General features: G+C 36.7%; 1 non-coding gene across 1 annotated transcript; it reads right to left on the bottom strand.

Annotated features, from left to right (window-relative positions):
* Positions 1–23705: 23705 nt before the first annotated feature.
* Positions 23706–23812, bottom strand: LOC116551091. Its single transcript, XR_004268714.1, has one exon. It is a non-coding gene; the product is annotated as a U6 spliceosomal RNA (small nuclear RNA).
* Positions 23813–24296: the final 484 nt, after the last annotated feature.

Below are 24296 nucleotides of genomic sequence, written 5' to 3'. Positions count from 1 at the left end.
TTTTTAATTAAATCAGTCCTGGCTATGTCAATGAGGAATTCGATCAGATGAATAGAGCTACTGGGAAATGTTAGGTGAATCTCATTATTTGGAGAGAAAAATGGGTTAGAAATTATGATTACATTTTGTGTGTGTGTGTATATATGTGTGTAAGGGTAGATCATACAAATGGTATAAATACATCTAGTAAAAATATGTTTCTTTTTCAAATTTAAACTTTAGATTTTACCGTATTTTTCTATTGTCCATTTATTTAAACTGCCTGAAACCTCAACATGTAAACCATGCATTTAAATTCCAACCAATCAACTTATCTGTGTTATAAATAGCAGCCTTTATGGTTATTAAGGGCTAGTTATATACCATGCAAATTTGGAGAAGGTGCTCATATTTTCCTGCAATCCTCATGCAGCAAGCAGACAGCTTGGCTTTGAAGATCAAAGTTAGTCTTATCTTTTGATTCTAATCCTTTATATTTCTCATAAAGCATAATTTTTTAAATTGAGAAATCATTTTAATTTTGAAACTTTTAAAATACTTTCAAAATGGTTTCGTATAAATCATAATAAGCCCTTTCTTACTGAATAGGGTATTAATGAAGGAGGGCTTACATAACTATTGTGAGAACAGTCTGTTTTCGATAAGAAGAGAGCAAATATTAACTTCAAAGATTTCATGTAGGAATTGCATGAATAAAAATCCACATATATGAATATATGTCAATTTTTTAAATGTAGCTAAACATTTTTTAAGGGGAAAGAATCTTGCACGCATACACAAAGGTCTTTCAGTGACCTTTGTGTATGTGTGTGCGTGCATGTGTGTTTGTATGTATATACATACATGTATGTGCATATATTTATATGTAATTATAAGATATGAATGTATTTCTTTTAATACACTGATTTATAGTTCTATAAAACAAGTAAAAATATTTCCTTATATTTCTACAATGGTAAATCATCGCATTAACACTCAAACCTGGATGGACCACTGAGGTTTGATACTCTTAAAATGATTCAGTCTGGCCAGACATTAACCAGTCTAGATACAGTATAGTCAAATTAGCCATGAAAAATCCAAATGTCCATTAAGATTGTTATTGGGTAACCATTTTACCCAGTTGCCTCATGCTGAGACTCAACTATGAAATCTTACAATTCTCTCTCGTTCATTTTTTCTATCCTTTCTCCACTTTTCTCACTTTCTTTTTCCTTCTCCATTTTCTGCCTCACACTCAATTCTCTTATTTTCTGTAGGTTTTCCTTGCCTTGTTCACTCTTTGTTTCCTTTTTGTAAAACTGAATGTACTAACTTCTAACCACTTGAGCTTTTTCTCAAAGTCTTTTGTGGTGGCTTCAAGCTGATTTGGTGCTGAGCTTTATGACTTTCTGACGCGCTCAGAGTTCTCTCCTTTTGTTTTTTTTTTTTTTTTTTCTCTCCACATCCTCATTCCTAGGGATTTACTTTCAGCTCTGCTCCAGAATGGATGCTTTTTTTCCACTCCCCAGGGAGATCAAGAGCTTGGAGCAAGAATAATAGCTCCTCCTCACAGAAAGACAAGGTAAACTATAATAAACTAGAGCAAGCCATTTAGCAAAATTCTGAATCTTTTTTGTGCTTTAATTGTTATGTGAAAAGCAAATGGTTTCTGCCTTGGTTAAAGCTATAAACGCATGGAAGTGTATATAAGCCAGAGTTTGAAATGCAAAACACCAGTCATTGCAACACGTGTTTGATATAAATATAAGCACTGAACAGTACATTTTAGGAAGTTCTTAATTGTTTTTCCCTCATTGTGAGCATTAACAGTTTAATTTTTAGTAAGAGATGTGGGTAAGCAGGTGGGATTTCAATGTGTAGTGGTTTGACAGGGAATCCAATTCCTATGCTAAATTCAAACGTCATTAAAATGGAAACATGTCACTGTGCAGTACAAAGGCAAATATACCACCGCATGGTTTAAAGAAATCAACGTTTGCATGCACTGTATTTTTGAGCATTCCAAGCTTCTGAAAGATATAAAAAATTGAGCAAGTGGGGGGTCTATAAAAGAAGATGTGTAATAGCTCTACTTCAAGAAAACTGAAAAGGACAGTATTGATTTAGAAGGTTAATGTGTTTTATGTCTTCTCTTCTGTTATATATTAAAGAAAATATAAATATTGTTCTTACCTAGATTTTTAAAAATTGCTATAAGGATCGTACTTTGTGGAGATACTTCCCCAACCATAAAAATGAGAGGATTTATGGGGGACAATGAAATTCTCATCTCAAATAACAAATCTAAATATGGCTCCCAAAGTCTCAGAGGTAGTCAGGAGAAAAATTAGTGAAAAAAGCACAAGTTTGACAGATGGAATTTGGGTGAAATAGGTAGAAGGTGAAAAGATGAAAGCAGACATTACACCAGAATGGAACAAGGCCAGGAGCCAAATATGAAGATGAAACACTAAGGAACTTGAGACAGAAGCAAAGCTAAATAATATCGTAAATTGTTTCATATGCTCACTAGTTTCCTGAAATATTCTCCAAAGAATGTCTTAGGATGAAATGTGCTGGCGAACGTTGTATTTTTGTCTCTTTATTTCAGGTTCATATAGTAAAATCTTATACATTTTGAGGACTGTGGGAAAGTTTAACTTTGTTTAACTCAGTGTTCTTTGTAATCTTTGCATTTTATAGAGAAAAACCATGAAATTCATTGAAACAAAAAGGAGAAATTTTAAAAACTACAAGAGTTGTCATGTAAGCGTAGAAAGTACACTCAGGCCTTACAGAGATTTCTATTAGATATTTCAGTAACCCACTTCCAGTTTTCAGGAATGACAGTCTGACAGGTCCAGCTTGAAAGAAGTTTCCATTTCTTGTTTAGCTACAGCTGAATTTACATTTTCTGATGCTGACTTATTTCATAAACTCAAGTATATCGGGATAGCATTTCCTCATATTTTCATTACATTCCTACTACTGTGTTTTCATATTTCTTGTCTTTAAAAAAATTCCTTTACTCCATATCCACCTCTATTGCTGCATTGTTTTGCAACCATTACATCAAAATTCCTTAAATGAAATTTTTATCCTTATTATCCCACTTTATAAAAAAATTTTTTTACCTCTTTTGAATCTGGCTCCTCTCTTCAAAACTCTACCGAAGCATCTAGGTCAATAACGCTCTTCATGTCATGCTTCATCATAAACAACCTCTCAGTGCTGTTGGATAGAGTTGATCAATCACTCTGGGTCAGAAACAAAACAGCCACCACCATCTCTCCATCATTTCCCTTCTTATAATTTCATCATGGTCTTCTCTTTCCAGCTATCTCAGTTTCTTCTTCAATGACTCTTTACTTAATATCCCATCTTTAAATGCTGAAGTGGGCTCATGTCTCTTTTCTCTAAGTGATTCTATGGTCTCCTTCATTCCCATCACTTTAAATCTATTTGCTGATAACTGACATACCTCTGTCTCACTTACCTCTACTTAGAGCTGTAGATGTCATATTACTTGACATCTCCAATAAATATCTATTCAACATTTCAAATTTAGAATGTTCACAAAGGAGCTCTTGATTCTACCACCTTATCTTCATATCAGCAAATGGTAGCAGCATCCACACAGGAGCTCATGCCGAAAACCTAGGAGTCATCTTGAATTCCTCTTTCCCACTCGCAGAATTTATTGCTGTCTTTTGTTTCCAAAGAGATATCAAACCTGTCCAATTCTCCCTTCCTTCACTCAAGAGAATGCATGAATGATTTCTTAATCTGACCCTTGTTAATCTAAGAGTAATCACCCTGCTTTTCTCTTTTAGCTGTAGTTGAATGATACTAGAGAGAAATTGGTCCCTTTGCTGCTATGACTTATTCCAATCTACAAAAAAATAGTCAATCCATTTGAATGTTGTCATATTTAGCCACCAAATCTCATAGAATATGATCTAGGTCCTATTAGACTCTTGGTACTAGATTAACTGCCCTCATAATATTTTGTATGCTTGGCTGAGCGCAGTGGCTCACTCCTTTAGTCCCAGAACTGTGGGAGGCCAAGGTGGGTGGATCACCTGAGGTCAGGACTTTGAGGCCAGCCTGGCCAACATGGCAAAACCCGGTCTCTACTAAAAATACAAAAATTAGCTGGGCGCGATGGCAGGCGCCTGTAAGCACAGCTTCTTGGGAGGCTGAGGCAGGAGAGTTGCTTGAATCTGGGAGTTGGAGGTTGCAGTGAGCCAAGATCACCCCATTGCATTCTAGACTGGGAGACAAAGAGTGAAACTCTGTCTCAAAAAAATATACATATATATATATATATATATTTTTTTTTTTTTTGCTAGCTCACACAAACTACCAGTTTCCTCTTTTGGCGCAAGTGCTTATTTCTGGGTTATAGAAATTATCTGGGATTCATATAAATTCAAAATGCAATGACACTCCTTCCAGTTGTCCCTGAAGTGTCTGTCATTTCCATTTTTTTCAGCCACATTCCACTTGCTCTTGACATGCTACTCTTTTTCCTTCTCCAATCTGTGGCGTATTCTTTCTACTCCTTTTTATTTTTACTCTTAGGTCAATTTCTGATCTTGAATTTTCCTCCTTTTTGTCTGCATAAAATTATTTTTATAGGATGAATTATAAGCCTTAGAAACAACACAGAGGGGTCTTGAACGTAGGGGCAGATTCTTTAAAATTAATATTTGCAGCTCTATGAATAAACGGACAGCTCACGGCAATCCATTTAGGAAGTTATCCCATTTTAAGGCTGTTAATGCTTAAGAAAGAAGTATTTGCGTGTGTCCATAGACCTGAGAATATGTACGTTGCTTGAGTCTCAAATATAGCAGGTGAGTGCTAGGGAGGGAAAAGGAAAGCAGAAGTATCTGAGCCAGCAGACCTGTAGGAGCTGGGGAAGGTTCTCAAACAGAGGTGGCGTTTGAGTCCCAACCTTATGAGAAATATAAGCCCTTGAATTCTGTGGCCTTTACAAAAAAAAGCATTAGTAAGCAGAATCGAATGAAATTGACACATATGATATTAATCAGAAAAATAAATGCTTTTTAAAAGTTGTCCAAATATATCAAATAATAATGATGGCTTGAAAATTCCCAATATAATAACTGAAAAGACAAGTCAGGCACGACACAAGGAAAAGATTTCTGCTGACTGCAGTTCATATGTCATGTGGCTGAACCCTGTGGAGCTGAAAGAAATCATGTGCTCAGTGGAAATTTGTAGCTTACACCTCAATGCTCAAAAAAGTCCCAAGAGAAAATACTTGAACCCAAAATAGGCAGTGATAAACTTTCACCTGAAGAGCTTGATTGTCTTTAGATGCATGTGAACTTGTAAGAACTTTTAGAAAAGAAACAACCCCTGATTGAGATGCTGAAATAATTGATAGGATATCTATCTCAGTGTTTGTTAAAATTTTCCACTAAATCTTTATAATGGTCTTAATACTATTATGTTGGTGCAAAAGTAATTGCTGTTTTGCCATTGAAATTAATGGCAAAATGTTTATTACTAATCTCAGAACCCATGGCTCTTTCATAAATATTGACTGGTGAAATACCAACATGATTTTATATCAGTTCTTTCAGTTAGGTTTTTGTACAACTATTGAATTGGTCTTGAGACTGCTCCTGAGAAATACTGTAGTTACTCCCAAATAATCACATTTTTCCTGGCCTGATATTCACCCAAATCTTCAAAACCATTACAGCCACATATTGGCTTTCTTTTTAATTTGCTCTTATAGAACACCTGCTAAGATCTTGATGAAATGGATATCAGATTTATTTCCTAAATATGCGAGAAGGGAAAACAATAAAAATTTAGATTTTAAATTTGCATTTTTGTTTAAGAAAATTGCAAACCTCCAGCATAATGCAATTGAAAGCAATATAAAAAATTCATGAGTAATAGAATCGAGATTTTTCTCATGGTTAAAAGAACCTTTTGAAGTCCATGTCAGCATATTTAAAGTGAAATGGATAAATGAGACAGTTACACATTATTGTTTTTTAAATTAAAAAAATAACTTACTCCAGTTTTTAATAAACCTAACTTGTTCTAAATATTTTCAAGGCTCTGTACTTCTATTCATCAACGACCTAAGCTAAAACTACTACAGAGCTGCAGAGAATTTTCTGGTGAGTACTGGGCTATTGTGCAGGATTGAGGAAGGCAGTTCTTTAAATTGGTGATTGGTACCACTCCTTTGTTTCTACAAAGGTTTTATATATCACTTGAGTTTGCCCTGTTGGTCCTCAAAGAGCATAGGTGTGTAATATGGACTTTTGATAACCTCTACTGAAAAAATATATTTTCATTTTCATATTATTCAAGAGTGGAGAGAACCACACAATGTCTTCATCTTTTTGGGGGAAGACTCAAGAACTCTAAGACAAATAACTTTATTCACCAATCTCTATAGTCTTTGCATACATGGTAAGTATGAATAAATTTCCCCATAGATAATTTGTGATAGTTGAGAAAAGGATGCAGAGAGCACCAGGATGACCTTAGGTGAAACAAGTAACACTTGAGCACTCTCATGTCTTTAGGAATTACTAGGTTTTTTTAATCAATGTTACATTGTGGGAGTGACCTCATAGCCATATCATCTCTAAAATGAATGGTAAGATGCACTACTCCATAGAGCTACACTTTACTGAAATAATGACATGTTGTTTTAAATTCAAACTGGTTTTCCCATTTGTTATTAGCAGAAATGATTTAGGTACAATTAAAATATAACTGTTGTAAAAATACAGTAAGAAAGAAAAAAAGGTAACTAAGAATGTTAACATTGTGGAGTCATAAGAAATGTAGTTGCTGTTCTGTACCTTAGGTATGCAGATTTGAAGAAGTTCCAAGTCCTATTCCTGACCATAGTTTTACAAACATTTTTGGTGTTGTTAAACCTCCTCTATTGGAAAATTGGTATCCAAGTGCATTCCCAGTGAGACAAGTGTATGGTTTAGGGCTGCTTTTTTTGGACACGACCTTCTACCTCACAAGGCTATTAAGAGGATCTGCAAAGTATTGAGAATAACAACACTAAATAGGATCCTTGATCATAAAGGAAAGAAATGGCTTGTTGCCAAATCATGGGCAATTATTAATGAAGACTTACAGAGTTCTCGCAGGGCCTTCTGCCTGCAGAATGAACTTTTGTGTCATATCTTGTCTTTTAACTAGGGAAAGAAAATTTATAATTTAATTTCCAAAAGTAGTTCTGCTTCACGAATTCTTATTCATGGTCCACATCCTGTCAATATTATGCTAGTCTTTTAATGTTGCCAAAATCTTGTTCTATGTTAAATGATTTGTTTTCCTGGTGATGTTGACACCTTTAAATACTTGTAGACAATCATTATCCTGCACCTTGTTTGGTGCTTAGCTCTACTTTACATATTTAATAGCTTTAATATTCTTTTTTTTCCTTTCATTTTGGAGACAGAGTCTCGCTATGTCACTGAGGCTGGAGTGCAGTGGCATGATATTGGCTCTCTACAACCTCTGCCTCTCAGGTTTAAGCAATTCTCCTGCCTCAGCTTCCAGAGTAGATGGGACTACAGGTGCATGCCACCACACCTGGCTAATGTTTTGTATTTTTAATAGAGACAGTGTTTCACCATGTTGGCTAGACTGATCTTGAGCTCCTGGCCTCAAGTGACCTGCCCAACTTGGCCTCCCAAAGTGCTGGGATTACAGGCATAAGCCATTGAGCCCGGTCAGCTTTAATATTATTTAAAAATGAATCAGTCTTATATTTTTATTTCAATGAGAAAGGTGCTTAAATGTGGCCTACCAGTTCAAGAAGTTAAGAAAACTAAATGCTACCTAAACATGAGCCAAGGGAAACAAGTTAGACTTTTCAGAAAATGGGGTCATTCAATTCGCTTCAGAGGTGGTTAAAAAATATGTTAACAGGTATATTCCTTGCTCATATCTGGTTTCCACAACCAATATATTCATATCTCTGTCAGATTGAGGGGTGGGGAATATGTGATATCAGATAACTTATTTTGTTGGCTTACAGTTTATTCAATTCAGTCATTTTTATGTGTTGCAACATAACTATGTGTCTCTCTAATAAGAATGGGGCTTAGTGAGTACTCAAACATTTTAGGCTTGTACCACAAAGACAAGCAAATAAACAAAAATATCTCTTTTTAAAAAAGGGTCAATAAATATGATGAACTCTTGTCTAACTCTCTTAAAGAAAGAAGATTTGGATATAAAAGTCTATAGCAAGTTTACACTTTGCATAAATAAAAAAATATTTTGAAGTTTCATTCTCAATATTTTTTTTCTATGAAGGGCAAGGTAAATTTATCATGTGAAATAAAGTAAGACTATCAGTTAAAGGAATCAATGAAAAATATGTAATTAAATTAATTAGATATAGTTGTTTGGAATATTTTCTTTATTTTAAATTCCACCAAAAAATCTATGTCTATTGTAAAATGACTATTAAAGATAGTATTGCTACTTCTCTATCTTTAGAGAACTATTGAAGTAGTTTCTAAAATATAAGTGAGCTTTTTATGAGAAAAGTACATTCAATAAGACCATGTTTATACCTCACAAGATTTATGAGGCTTTTTTTTTTTAATATAGTATTTTCCTAGTACTACTGTTTTTGTTTGTTTGGTTGTTTTGTTTCGCTTTGTTTTGTTTTTTGAGACAAAGTCTTGCCCTGTTGCCTGGGCTGGACTGCAGTAGCACCATCACGGCTCACTGCAACGCCAGCCTCCTGGACTCAAGCAATCTTCCCACCTCAGTCTCCTAAGTAGCTGGGACTACAGGCATGTGGCACCATGCCCGGCTAATTTTCAAATTTTTTCTAGAGATGGAGTCTCACTGCGTTGCCCATGCTGATCTTAAATTCCTGTACTCAAGTGATCCTCCTGCTTTGGCCTCTCAAAGTGCTGGAATTACCGGCATGAGCCACTGCACCCCGCTAGTACTACTGATGATAAAATTCTTTATTTTGAAGACATCCAAACATTTGCTCTTAATAAAAGAAATTATATAATGTTTTCTTCCATTTTTCTAACAACATTTCATGTAAGTTTCTCAAGAATTTAATCAAAGTATTGAACTTAAAAATGAGATTATGCATTTCTTCTGTGTTAGAACTAGGTAACAGGAAAAAAAAATGAAAAAACAAAACAAATACTTCATATGACTTCTACCAGAAGTTAGAAATAAAATTCATTTCTTAGAAAGATAGATTTTCTTTAGAAGGATATTGCAAAAAATACTTGTTTCTTTTCTTTCTACATTGTACCAGAAAACTAATTATTGCCATAATTGTACTGATCTCTCTCTCTCTCTCTCGACCTAGTTTTATTACCCTTTCTCTTTTGGTGGTAATCAGGAATCCAGGTTAATCATACTACCCTTGGTTATTATCACATGTATTTCTGAAATTGTCTCTTACATATATCTTTTTACTAGTTAGTGTAAGACTTACGAACAGCCTTTATCTTGATGATTATAGTAATTAGCACAAAGCAATATCTCAATAAAAATATGTTGGAAAATAAACATTTAAGTAATTTTTTGTGTGTAATTGACTCAGAACAGTAATTAATTCAAAAGCTTATATCTTAGAATGTTGTAATTTGTTTTTTTTCCTTTATTTTCTCTTTTCTTGGGAAGGAAAGAAAAAATTCTTACCTAAATGATGGCATCTTTTCTAGCAATATTTTAGTCAAATGGCACCTGAGAGGAGAGAGTTTCGGCATATAGTTTTCCATAAAATGTCTCAAATCCCACAATGTAGGCCTCCTGTGCCTAACTTCTTACTGTCTCTGTGTTAAATCCTTAAAATGGCCATTTCTGCTACATTTGCAAGTCTATTCTGGAGTTCCACAGTTTGCAAGCAAAAAGAAGAGAAAAGATAGGAAGGAATGGTTACTCTTGAAATCACCATAAAAAATCACAGGCCTGGCTCACGTCTATAATCCCAGCACTTTGGGACGCTGAGGCAGGCGGATCACCAGAGATGGGTAGTTTGAAACACCCTGACCAACATGGAGAAACGCCATCTCTACTAAAAGTACAAAATTAGGTGGGTGTGATGGCGCATGCCTGTAATCCCAGCTACTTGGGAGGCTGAGACAGGAGAATCGCTTGAACCTGTAAGGCAGAGGTTGCAGTGAGCCGAGATCGTGCCTTTGCACTCCAGCCTGGGCAACAAGAATGAAACTCCATCTAAAAAAAAAAAAAAAAATCGTAGGCCTATCCAGCTCTGGGATTGTAGGAACTGGACATATTTAACTGTTTGTACAACTGACCTAGTCTAGTGCCAACTGTTTGAGGAACTTTTAGAACATGTTTGCAATTGTAGCATTGTAGCTATGTTCTTCTGTTCTTTTAAAGATTTAGGCTAGTGATAGTTCACTAGTGTAACACATTCTGGATTATTTTTGTTTCTGTCATAAGTCTAATGCCACAAAAGTCCTATGCATCTCATTGTCATTCTCAGTTTGCAGAACTAAATTGAGTAATTGAGAACTTCCTCGCATCCCTTAAGAGAATTATTTACTTCCTATTGTGCTCAGGATAAAATCAAAGTTCATTTTCATCACCTATTAAGCCATAGCTACTTCTCTATTAAATGAATGAAAGCAAACAAATACAAAGTCTCTTGACTATAGTCTGTATGTTTAAAAATCTTCTTTTCTAATCCTAGTAATTGATTATATGCAGTCAAATAAGGCATAGCAAGTAAACTCCAGAATTCACTGGGGAAAGAAAAAGGGAACTGACTTCTATTGAACACCTACCATACTCAATTAACGTCAGGCATGTTTGTGTACACACCAACCTTGAGAGGCAGGCGTTATCATTCTCATTTTTCAGTTAGGCCAATTGGGAATCAGAGTGGTTAATGATTTTTCAAGTTAACTAGGTGACAAGTAAAAGAGCATGAATTCAATCCTAGACAGGTTTGAAGAGGCCAAGGCAGGCGGATCACCTGAGGTCGGGAGTTCAAGACCAGCCTGACCAACATGGTGAAACCCTGTCTTTAAAAAAATAATAATAAAAACAAATAAATAAATAAAAAATGAAGAGCCCAAATCTATGAAATTGAAATGTATTGTCTTACAGGTATAGACAATGTTTAGAATACAAACTTTTTGTTTATTCATTCATTTAGTTTTTCAATAAACATTTGTTGGATGTCAATTGTCTGTTAGGTATTCTGCAAGATGGAGAAAGTGGAGAAGAGAAAGAAGCAGAAAGAAACCAGAAATGGTCCTGGCTGCTGGGAGTTTATACCAGAGTGGGATGCTAAGCTTTCTGCAAATAATCATGATACTGACTATGTGTAATATGCAATTACTAAATATAAAAAGTAATCTGAGGTAATTGAACACAATTTTACAAAAGTGTATTAAAATATTAAAAAGAGAATCGAGGTCAGGGAAGGCTTCCTGGGGTAGTGATCATTGAAACTGAAGGATGATTAACAGTTAAATAGACAAAAAAAAAAAAAAAAAAAAAAAAAAAAAAAAAAAACACAGGAAAATGAGGTGGAGTTGTTTCCTTGGAAGAGCAAACAGCTTTTGCAAGGACTCGATAATGCATTGGGGATTGTTTAAGGTACAAGATACCGAGACAGGAAGATTAAACATGAAGCTGAAATTGGAGGCCGCATAGGCTATGCAAAAATGAAGGTATATCCATGTAAAGGGAATCATAACTTCCACTAATAAAGCCTTTGTTTACTATTGAAATTGTCAGAGAGGCGTTGGAACCACAGTGACTCCATCTTGAATAAGGGCTAAGTGAAAAAGCTGAGACCTACTGGGCTGCATTCCCAGGAGGCTAGGGATAATTAGTCACAAGATGAGATAGAAGTTTGGCACAAGAGACAGGTAACAAAGACCCTGCTGACAAAATAGGATGAGGTAGAGAAGCTGGCTGAACCCCACCAAAACCAAGATGGTGATGAAAGGGACCTCTGGTTGTCCTTGCTGCTTATTGTACGCTAATTATAATGCATTAGCATGCTAAAAGATACCCCCATCAACTTCATGATAGTTCGCAAATGCCATGACAATGTCCAGAAGTTCCCATATTGTCTAAAAAGTGGAGGAACCTTCAGTTCTGGGAAATTCGTGCCCTTTTTCCAGAAAGCTCATGAATAATTCACTCCTTGTTTAACATATAATCAAGAAATAACTATAAGTATGTTCATTTGAACAGCCCATACCACTGCTCTGTCTATGGAGAAGCCAATGTTTTGTTTCTTTACTTCTCTACTTTCATTTTACTCTGTGGACTTGTGCCCAATTCTTTCTTGCATAAGATCCAAGAGCCCTCTCTTGGGGTATGGATCAGGACCCCTTTCTGGTAACAAACGTCTAGGCCAAGCTGAAAAGAGTGGTGTCTTCCATGGACCTGGTATCCAGTACTAAGGCATTGGTACCATGTCCCTGAACATGAAGTAAAGGTTATGATAAGCTCTTCTTTGTTTATTCTTTTTTTCATAAATCACACAGAAAAGTGAATCATTGATCCTCTTTGAAGCTTATGATACAGTGGAGAAAGTAACTCCTATGTAAATATCTCTGGTCTACAGAACAAAGGTTGCAAATGTCATGGACAAAGAGAGGGAAAAGTTGCTAAATGCTGAAGCAGCTGGGGTGGGGGTGGAAGGCAGATGTGAGCCAGGGATACATTCCTGGAAGAAGCACTAGTCCAGTTAGGTCTTAAAGGATGAGTAGTACTAGAATATTCAGAGGTGGGAGAGAGCGGCTTTCTAGTCTGCCATAGTAAAGCCTGGCCTATAGAGGATGCCATGAAAGAGAATAGCTATAAAGGGAAACTTCATGAATTTGTAAAAAGAAACTGATTCCAAATTAGAAAGATTCTTTGAAGATGGTAATAAGTAGGGATTATTCCTGAAAGAGGGATCATCACTTGGGGAGGACATAGGGAAACACATATACATGGTAGAGTTGCAGAAATGAGACTCTTTCTGAGAGAGTACACTTGAAATGAGTTGACTGAGATTTGCATATGGAAATAGGCAGCTTTGGTACAATCAAAATAATTAAAAGACTTCCTCTCTCAGCTGGGGTGTTTTCATCTCCATGTTCAACTGTTGGGGGAAGGAAGTGTCTTTCATCAACAGTTTTGGGGCACCCTAAGAAGTGAAGAGTGCAAAGAGGCAGGGATAGAAGTGGTGCATTTCACAATTCTCTTCCCAAAGTGCTCACACCCTACCACGTTATTCACCCTAAGAAAGAAGCACCTGAGATATCCTCATATAAACTAAGAACAACCACCTTTGTTGCCTCTATGGCTCCCAAGATAACATCTTTCAGTGGTTGTGACAAAGGCTGGTGAGGAAAGAGAATCTGGGAATCTGAATGCTGGTTTTCATGTGTCTCATGTGTTAACCACCTTTCAAGTTGTACACCCTGCCTTTCTTATTGGTTTGCTCCCTGTGGTTTTGAGAAACCTCTGCTTATTCTTCTGATGCTATTGTGAATGTTTAGCATTTTGATTTGCTGATCACATTCTTCCTTGTCACAGTGGTCAATATGGTTGTCTCCATGATTCTGGTTTTGCTGTGCATGCCCTGAGAGGTACATATGAGTGCCATAAATGAGGCTCTTTTCCTCCCTTCAGAACTTTTCTATTTGGAGCAGTAGAAAGTCTGTTTCCTGAATTCATCCCTTGTTTCTTTCTTTCTGTCTCACATGTTTAGCCTTTCATTTTCTCAATAGCTTTTGAAATATTTATGATGCCTGGAACCTGTTTGTTAGTACTTGCTTCACGAACATTCAAAAAGTGCAGTCATGCTGTGGTAACAGAAATGTGGGGAAAGGTGTCCAAGGTGCAGTTACCAATTTGTGCTCTACAGTTCTTCAGCATTTTAGTTTACCAGCCACCCACTGTCACCTTTCATTTTTTCAGGTTCACTGTAGTTTTTCCATGATGCAACATTTTGCTGATGTATAGCATCTAAAAGATTACAGAAAAATTAAATGTATTTCCTCAAAAAAAAATTAAAAAAAAAAACAGGGGTCTTGCTCTCTTGGGAAATACAGACATGGTAAGAATGAGATAGATCCTTTTTGTTTTAAGTGAGTTCTCTTCTGGGATCACTTTACTTGTTCCATCTGCAATTGCTTCTTTTTGCTAAATGCCTCACGATTTGATCAGAAACAGCCTGCTTTTGATTCAACTGGAAAATGTGACTGTTTTTGTGCTTAACATTTAGTTTTGTGTTTTTCTTCTTGTAGTCTCACATTGGGTTTCATTCATCCATTCATTTAACATTTAAGGAACACCCACAGGGGGCCTGGCACCACTCTAGGTTCTGGAAGAAATGGGAAGAAGAGGGTCCTGTCCAACGCAGAGGAGACTCATCTCCTATAGTGAGTTGTTTGGGAAGCACTTATTCTTTTTTGGCATCGTGGATAATGAAGACTATTGAAAGGGGAAGTTCCCTTTAACTTCAAAGGGTGTTTTGTGCATATATGAGGCTCCCTGAGGGGCCAAAGAGAAATAGAGCTAGGATTAGAGTGAGAGTGGGTGAAGCTGAATGTAACAGAGAAAAAGTCGGATGTTAAAAATATCTCAACAGGAATAAACAAACAGCATCAGCTGTGTCTTATTATGTTGTAGTGAAGACTGTAGAGGGCAGGGGTGAAAAAGAAGTGAAATAAACACTGATTAATATTTGGGAGGCACAGGGGATTCATCATCTAAATAGAAACAAAGGAATTATCTCTGTGGTACTGGTTTTGGGACTAGCCAGAAATAGGAGAGCAAGATGAAATCTCCCGATGTATTGATGGCTGTCAGCAAATCGGTTCCAAAAGCAGCAATATGAATTTTATAAACCAACAAAGTATCACATAACAAATTATTTCTCTATTGCTCTAGGAAGCAGCTTACCATTGCATCCAATTGTTACAAAGAGGCATTGCATTAGTCAAGAAAATAAAGGATTTTTACAAATCGACCATGATAGGTTTTTTTAATAAAATAAAATATTGTTGTAATGGAACAAATGAAACATAAATAGACAAATGCTAGAATACAAAGTAATTTGCTTAGGGTGTAAATATTTTTATGTACTAATAGAAAAGTACATACTTTGAGAGTTTAAAATTAGTGCAAATGTATCTGAGTAGGTAAGCCGTAATGTTAGAGAAAGTTTCTATTTCTTCACATAACCCATAATCTGTTGTCAACAGTTACCAAATTGCACTTCAGTATTTTAACTTTTATGAGGCTCTGTGACCTGTCATTTGAATGTGACTGTCACATTTGCTTTCATGCCTGAAAAAGACACATTATCTGCTAGTAACCTGGTTTCTAAAGAAAGTTCTGACTTCTGTAGAGTTATACATATTCTTTATATTTTGCTAAGGATTGGGTTTTCATTTTATTGTGGCAATGTCAATATATTTTGGTAATTTGAAGAAAGGATAATTAGGAACTGATGCAGAAGCAAAACCAATACATATAGAATATTATTAATTTATAAAAAGAGAAGAATGGAGAACTGAGAGTTAACCCAATAAACAAGCACATAATTTTGCTAAGCCTCAATGCTCCCACAACTGCGGATATTTAACCATATACAGTTTTACCTCCACAAACCATAGCAATTATAATGAATATATTTGAAACCATCCAAATTTGGGAGACAGTCAAGTACATGCAGACAGTCTAATTTTGATATTCCGAAGATTCCACTCTAAAGTTATAAATCTACTCATTTCAAGGAAGTAAAAAAATATTGCAAGTGTTGTATCCTCCCAAAATGTAACAAGTACATGTGGATAAAAATCAAAACACATTTTTTACTTCTATGTTAATATTAAACATTTTCAAGTATAGGAATCTTTTTTTGCTCAGTGCACAAATTCCAGAAAACAAAAATGTTCAATCTATCCAATGTATCCTAGTTTCCTATAACAAATTATCACAAAATTCATGGCTTAAAGCAACACATTTATTCTCTTACACTAGTTAAAAATCATTATCACGGCCGGGCGCGGTGGCTCAAGCGCCACCAAAGTGTAATCCCAGCACTTTGGGAGGCCGAGGCGGGTGGATCACGAGGTCAAGAGATCGAGACCATCCTGCTCAACATGGTGAAACCCCGTCTCTACTAAAAATACAAAAAATTAGCTGGGCATGGTGGTGCGTGCCTGTAATCCCAGCTACTCAGGAGGCTGAGGCAGGAGAATTGCCTGAACCCAGGAGGTAGAGGTTGCGGTGAGCCCAGGTCGCGCCATTGCACTCCAGCCTGGGTAACAAGAGCGAAACTCCATTTCAAAAAAAAAAAAAAAAAAATCATTATCACTAGGCAGAGGAATTGAGGTGTCAACAGGACCAAGCTCCTTCCTGAGGCTCCAGGGAAGAATCTATTCCTTGCCTCTTCTAGCTTTGGATGGGTGCCAGCATTCCTTGGCTGGCAACCAGATGCCACAACACTTCAATCTTCAAGGCTAGCCTCTTCACATCTCTCTCTTCTTCATCTTCTTGTCACCTTCTCCTCTGTGTTTATGTGTGTCAATATCCCTTTGCCTCCATCTTGTAAAGATGAGTATGGTTGCATTTTTCAGGAAAGTCTTCTCATCTCAAGATCCTAAATCACATCTGCAAAGACCCCTTTTGTTCACATAAGTTAACATTTAAAAGGAGCAAGCACATTCAGACTTAGATAGCTCTTGATGGGGCATTTATTAGCCTACCATAGATTTATGTAAACAATTGAAAAATTTGATCATTGAAACCTGAACAAAAGGGCCCAGATTTATGTAATAATTAAAAATCCTTCAATAAATATTTACTTGACAACAGCTAGCATGGTAGGCAGAAAGGATAATTGCAAATGAGACAGGTATGATTCCTGTTCTCACAGAGCTTACCTGGTGGGTGTTGATAGCTTCCAGTTTTCCATGAACTAGATGAACAGACATCTTAAGAGACTGGATGATAGTTGCTAAACTGGAAGTTTGAAAACCAATGAGGTTTGCAATTGCTTTTGTGAGAAACAGAGTTAAAAGAGAAAAGATTATGGGCAAGTAGGATTTGGGGTACTCTTTGAAGATCCAGATGCGTAGCTATTAGTGTTCTTTATCCTGTATTTTCCCAGAGTTGTTCTCCCTCCGAGCCCATGGCAGAATTTCGCTTCTTATTCCCCATGTAACTGTTTCTAGACAATGTATTAATTGAGCGGCTAAGTGCCACTTCTGGAAAGAAGATTTAAATGTCCAGTGAAAACTCTCCAAACCTCTCCTCTCCTGTCACAACAACTGACAAATGCTCCAAACAGTGGCAGCTGTGCCTTAAGTTTGACATGGAAAAGAACCCACACCAATGAACACAAAGTGTGAAGAAGAAATACACCTTTGCTTTAAGCTATAGATAGTTCAGAGGTATTATTGCAGTCTAACCAGCAGCTTATGGTAACATTCATTAGATGAGCTGTTTGATTCTTTTTGTCTATGCTCAGGAGCAGAAGCGAAATAACACAGAATGTAGGTAGCTCATATTATTCCAGTGGTTATGTGACTGAGCAGGGAGGGCAGTGGGGGTACACAAAGAGAAGACATACTTAGTTACAAAGCTTATAGCTCTAGCATTTGGTGTGGTTGTTGTTGTTGTATCCAGTTGCTTTAGTTAGCAAAAAAAAAAAAAAAAAAAAAATTAATGAATGTGGCATGACACTAAAGGTTTAAAGACCATGAAAATAAAACATCATCTCCTCTGATCTTCATATTAACAATTTGATCCAATAAAATGTTTCCATTTTTAGCTGGATGGGGAGGGTCACTTCTGTAATACCAGCACTTTGGAAGCCCGAGGCTTGCAGATCACAAGGTCAGGAGTTGGACACCAGCATGGCCAATATGGTGAAACCCCATCTCTACTAAAAATACAAAAATTAACTGGGTGTGGTAGCACATGCCTGTAATCTCAGCTACTCAGGAGGCTGAGGGAAAAAATAGCTTGAACCAGGGAGGTGGAAGTGGCAGTGAGCTGAGATTGTGCCACTGCACTCCAGCCTGGGTGACAGAGCGAGACTCCATCTCAAAAAAATAAATAAAAATAAAAGTTTCTATTTTTATCGAAGAGTAATTTGTTGTATTTTGATAGAAGATAAATTTTCAAAAAATTAATTATTTAGTCAACAAAGCACCTACTTATTTTTAGCTACTGTGCGAGCTTCTAGGTATGGTACCATGGTGCCCAGAAGAGTCAGCAGTAAGTGAGACAAGCTTAGTATAAGATCTCGTGGAGCATATAGAAAAATTGAAACAAAATATTGTTCTGAATCCTAGACAAAACATTTTTTTAAAATTTCAGAATCTGTTTTTTTTACCATGACATGTGTCTTATTAATTACTAAAGAGTCTAATTCAACTGCTTAGGAATAAGAAGTTTTAGAATGCCTAATGAAACAACCCCAACATCATTTTATTGGATTTATTCGGTACTACATAAAATACATAAAATAGGCATGAAACAATAACAAAAGGTGACTGTTTTATTAGTATGGAGATAAACATTACAAGTCTATAGGGAGAGTAAATTGCAAGTATACAAGTCTGTAATCCCAGTACTTTGGGAGGCCAAGGCGGGCGGATCACAAGGTCAAGAGATTGAGACCATCCTGGCCAACATGGTGAAACCCCGTCTCTACTAAAAATATTAAAAAATTTAGCTGGATGTGGTAGTGTGCACCTGTAGTCCCAGCTACCCAGGATGCTGAGGCAGGAGAATTGCTGGAACCCAGGAGGCAGAGGTTGCAGTGATCCAAGATCGTGCCACTGTACTCCAGCCTGGCACCTGGTGACACAGTGAGACACTGTCTCAAAAAAAAAAAAAAATCAAGTATAGGAGTTATAGAAAAACCTGTAGCTTCTACTTTTGCACTGAATTCTGATATCTGGTGGTTTCTGTAAGTCTCTAAACTCACTGACAGTAGAGATAAATAGCTATTATGTAAGTCCTTGGGTTATTTAAAGGTAGACACTGTTAGTCTAGGCTGCTAAATTTCAATGTCTTTCTCCTATAAGTATCCCTCTCATTGTCTCTCATAAAAGCCAGGTGAAAAGGAGGAAAAATGATTTTCCTTCTACACTTCTAAGTTCATGACTGAGGCCCCCATAACAAAAGACAAACTAACAAGTGAAAAGCATAGTTTATTTAATATAAGGTTTACATAATGGGAAGCTCCAAAACAATGAAGACCCAAAGAAACAGTTAAACCTGCGTATTTTTTTAACAATAGGTTTGATGAAGAGTGAACAGTAGTGAATAAACACTATAGGACAGAACATAAACTAAGTGTATTATACTGGGGGAAACTTAGCAAGGCCAGTTTGTCCAATTTCCTGTGTTCTTTGGTCTTTGGAGCTAAGGGTGCTACAGTTTTTCTGAGCATAGTAAGGGCACCTCTCACATCTGGGTCTCGTGACCTGCTTCCGGAAAAAGTCAGAAAATCCTTTCCAGGTTTTATAACCTGCTTCAGGGGAAAGTGTCAGGGGAAGGTCTGAGACCTTCCTGCTTCTGCCATTTTCTCAAATTCCTTCAGCTTAAAATGTGCAATAAGCCAAGATGCCATATTTTGCAGTGTGTCCTGAACACCATCATAAATATGATTTCATTATTTGAAATAAAAAAAAAACAAATCTCCTGGATTTTGTTAAATTGCTGATGTATGGCCAAGCGTGGTGGCTCACTCCTGTAATCCCAGCACTTTGGGATGCCAAGGAGGATGGATCATGTGGTCAGGAGTTAGAAGCCAGCCTGGCCAACATGGTGAAACCCCGTCTCTACTAAGAAAAAAAAAAATAAAAATAGTGGAGCATGGTAGTGCATGCCTGTAATCCCACCTACTGGGGAGGCTGAGCAGGATAATGGCTTGAGGGAAGGAATCTGGCAGAATTACGTGCAGAGAACTATTTTGTTTATTTCAATATCTCAGCCTCAGAGTGTGAAAGTTTTCCTGAGCCTTGATATATCAGCATTGTGGTCCAAAGCAGGCTGAACGTGAGAAGGGTTTCCACTCTTGGTTCTCCACTTTCTCCTTACTATCAAGCTAACCGAAGATGATAGGTGTGCCCTATCATCTTGCACTACACCTAGAGAGGCAGCAAAACCCAAGAGAGGAATAGATCTAGACCAGATTTCTCAACCTGGCTGTGACTGACATTTTGAAATGAACAATCTTTTGTTGTGATGAGACTATTCTATACATTGTAGGTTGTTTAGCAGCAATTCTGGCCCTTACCTAATAAATTTCAGTTTCACCTTCCATCCCTGTTGTGACAACCACAAATATATCAAGATATTACCAAATGTCTCTTAAATAGGAGTGCTGTGGCAAAAGCACCCTTAGTTGAGAACCACATATGACAAGATAGATCAGTCCTTGACAAGTCCCAATACAAACTTCCTTTGTCCATGCTGCTGGGTATTAAGGCCTGGTTCAATGTCTCTCAAAAATGCTTGAAGGCCAATTTAAGTTTATAACTTCCCAGGTGAGCAAACCTATAAAGTAGGTCAGCTCTCAATATGTCTTCAAGATGTGCCTGTTATATGTATCCTGCCCAGGAAGTCATTAGCTTTAAGACTGACCAACAAAGCATTTTTTCCCTACTGACTGAAGACAGACTACTAAGGACTAAACACTTTTTTTTTAAGAGAATTTATTCACATTGCCATATGAACTCTAGGGAGCTTAATACATACAATTTTAGCTAAGAGTTTTTGAAAATATTGTCTTGGAATTGGTTGTCCTATCCATTATTTTCCTTGGTTTTAAAATTTACGCAGTCTCTACCACCAGAGCATATTAAAGGTGATTACTAATAAAAACCACTACATGAAATAGCCACATAAACTAAAAAATAAAAAGAGATAAGAATTTGAATGGAAGAAATAGAAAATTATTTATGCCACAGACTATAAGTTAGCACTGCCCACCTGAGTTTCCTGGAAGGTAGGGTAAAATAAAAATGAGATATTAAAAGGTTATCATCTCATAATAAAGTCATTTTTATGGTGATCCAGGAAGGCTAAAGGGAGAAATGGATTTTGGCTTGGTAAGACTTTTGGAATCTTTATAATCACGCTGTTGTCTACTCTGAAACAATAGGTTTACCTGTGCAACCCCATCTTTACTGCTATTAAAAAATAAAGACAAGGATAAGCTGCTCTCTCATTTATTGACATACAAGTAATATTTTTATTTTCTGAAAAAGTCATTAACACACTGATTTATTTAGCTCTATTTTGTTCATAATTAAATTGTATGGGATTTATGAATAGGAAATATGTGCATGGTAAACGTGTTCAAAAGACCTAATTGTGTAAAAAGTTAAAAATAAGTGAACTTTCCCTTCCTAAATCACTTCCCAGTTTCCTTTCCCAGAGGCGATCATTGTTATCAGCTGAAGTTTCTTTCCAGAGGTATTTTATGCATAAACAAATACACACACACACACACACACACACACACACACAACTTTACACACATGGCATTGCCCTATATATAAAATCCTAACAAATGAAAACGCAATTGGATTTTTAAGGTAAAAATTAACTTTGATTTATAAGCCAGATTTTAAATATGACTCACGTTTGACCATTTAACCCCGGCTTCTGGGACACATTAATCTTGGGCATACAAAATAGGGACATATTCTGAGTCATGTCCCTTATTTTGCTGGTTTTCGCCAGCCTGAATTTCTGTGCCTCTAGCTCCCTTTAAGTCTCTTCCACTTACCGTTTGTAGTCCGTATGTGGTGTCCTGCCTGTGTGGACAAACACGTCTCAGCTTACCCCAGCCACCAAGAGTCTGCACACTTCAGTCACTCCCACTGAAGTTGGGTGAAGCATTTGGACATTTCCTCTGTTGCTCACAAATTAGTCTCTGCTCTTTCTTACCCTACCCTCCTGGTAAAGACCTGTGTTGCTGCCAGATATGGTTCTTCTCGCTGCTCTACTGGGTCACGACTGGAGAAACCACCTGCATTGTGTTCTCTGCAAAACAGAAGATGCTGATTCACCTTTTGACTTCTCACAGGCTCTCTTTGCTAACCACCCAGGCTCCCTCCAGATTTAGTCACATTTAGTCAGCCACTTGGCAACAGCATTTGGAGGTTTCATTTTTTACTGGACATTTATGAACAGTCCTATGTATCTCAGCATTTTGGTTGGGCTCCTTTTTGCAGAAGGTAGACATATTTTATAGCGATTGTTGTACAGACAGCCTCAGGACGTTTTCGCTTTCAGGGTAATCTAACGTGATATTTTCCACTGTTATTTATCTATGCAGAACTTTCAAAATTGTATCATTCTGGTGAAATGCTAGCTAAGATCATGAGTTATGACTACATCTAGCAATATTAAACTGAGCATACAAACTTACATTTTAAGAAGTTTTCTATTAAAGTAATAGGAAAATATTCTGGTGATTTTAGTTGGATTCTTTCTTCATTTGGTTGGTAGTAAATCAGTATGTTTACTTCCCCTAAATGTATCCTTTTAGATTTTTGCCTTCAGAGTTTAGCCATGTTGATGAATGCTTGTAATCTCAGCTACTTGGAGGCCGAGATATGAGAATTGCCTGAACCCTGGAGGTGGAAGTTGCAGTGAGCCCAGGTTGTGCCACTGCACTCCAGCCTGGGTGACAGAACAAGACTGTCTTAAACAAACTCTTATTCTAGTAGATAACCCTTCATTTGTTCTCCTTTTATGTTATAATATCTCTATCTAGTTTTGATGCAGATTCCTTTCTTATTTTGGCTCATTTTCTAATGGGGCCAAAAGAGCTGTCAGGATAAGCTCTTTGCTGAAGAATAGCATGAGAAGGAATTATCTCTCTAAATACTTTCTTACCCCATCAAATATGAGCAGAGGTATACACTATCATTAGCTCAGTGCCTTGAGCATTTTAGGTGAAATGGAAATAAGCTTGGACTAGAGTGAGTCATTCTTTCATAAGCTTTTGTTTTCAATTACCTTAGATTTTTACATCTAGTGTTCCAAACTCAGCTATTGTGACGCTGACTGTCCTCTTCACTCCTTCTGTGTGCAGCCTTGCTCTTGTGAATACGTATTGACTCCTTGTTTGACCTCATTTTCAGCCACTCGGCAGTGTGGAATAAGGCTCACAGATTTTTTCATAGCTCATTCAGATAATTCAGCTTCTCATCTCAAATAAGTGATTAATCATCGTCAACTATTTAGGGTTACAGGCATTTCAGTGTGTACCATCCAGTTTGGTGCCTACTCGCATATATAGATGTAGATGCAGATATAGACAAAGGCAGACACACAGACACAGATACAGACATACAGACATGGACATAGATATAACAGAGATATAGTTTAGGCCTCGTTACACAAATTGGCCCCAATATCACTGTTCTTGGCAGCTATTTATATATTAAGGCCTGCAATCAAGTTGGTTTTTCATGCCATCAATGAAGATAGAAAATTCTTATTTGATCTTCATGCATTTTGTAGTTTTGATAGGTCTCAGAGAAGAAAGTGACATAGAAATGCCTTTATTCTGTCAGTTCCAGCAATAAGATTCTTTTACATATATTAAAAAATTAAAACTAAATTGTTGAAGAAAAACACATTTTACCTAAAATTTCTTTTTGAATATTTATGGTACTATTTTTTTTTCTTCTAAAAATATGGAACTCTTCACAAATTTGCGTGTCATCCTGGCACAGGGGACATGCTAATCTTCTCTGTATCATTCCAATTTTAGTATATGTGCTGCCGAAGCAAGCACTATGGTACTCTTATTGACATAAAGGACAGTGTGGTTTAGAAAATTATTTAAAAGACTAAGTGGACATCTGGAAGGCCTTAATTATCATAAACTCTGTGCAGTAAGTGATGGGTTTTTAACATTCCAAATGAGCCTACAGTGCCAGGAAACTACTGATACCTGATGCATTTATGTTAAAGGCATTTTTCTTTAACTATCATTCTTAAGAAAATTCCATCTTTGACTATATATACTTATTCTAGGTGATCTAAGAAGCAGAATAAAAGGATATCAGAGATTTTTACTGCCTGTTCACTAAAGGAAAAAAAAAATGTATTTTGAATATGCTTACCTGGTCTTTTATCTCTGTGCAGTCAAATACACAGGAAACTTCTCCCTAGGGTGCATGGCAAGAGCTAACCCAGGGCCAAGGACTTAGTGAGCTCCATGAGAAAACTGCAGATATTTCTATTTCAAGTAATTTATTTTGAGATTGAATTTAAAG

The sequence above is a fragment of the Sapajus apella genome, unplaced genomic scaffold, assembly GCF_009761245.1.
Source record: "Sapajus apella isolate SASKATOON/1434 unplaced genomic scaffold, GSC_monkey_1.0 scaffold8, whole genome shotgun sequence".
NCBI classification, from domain to species: Eukaryota; Metazoa; Chordata; class Mammalia; order Primates; family Cebidae; genus Sapajus; species Sapajus apella.
This window is presented reverse-complemented; position numbering and strand designations above follow the sequence as displayed.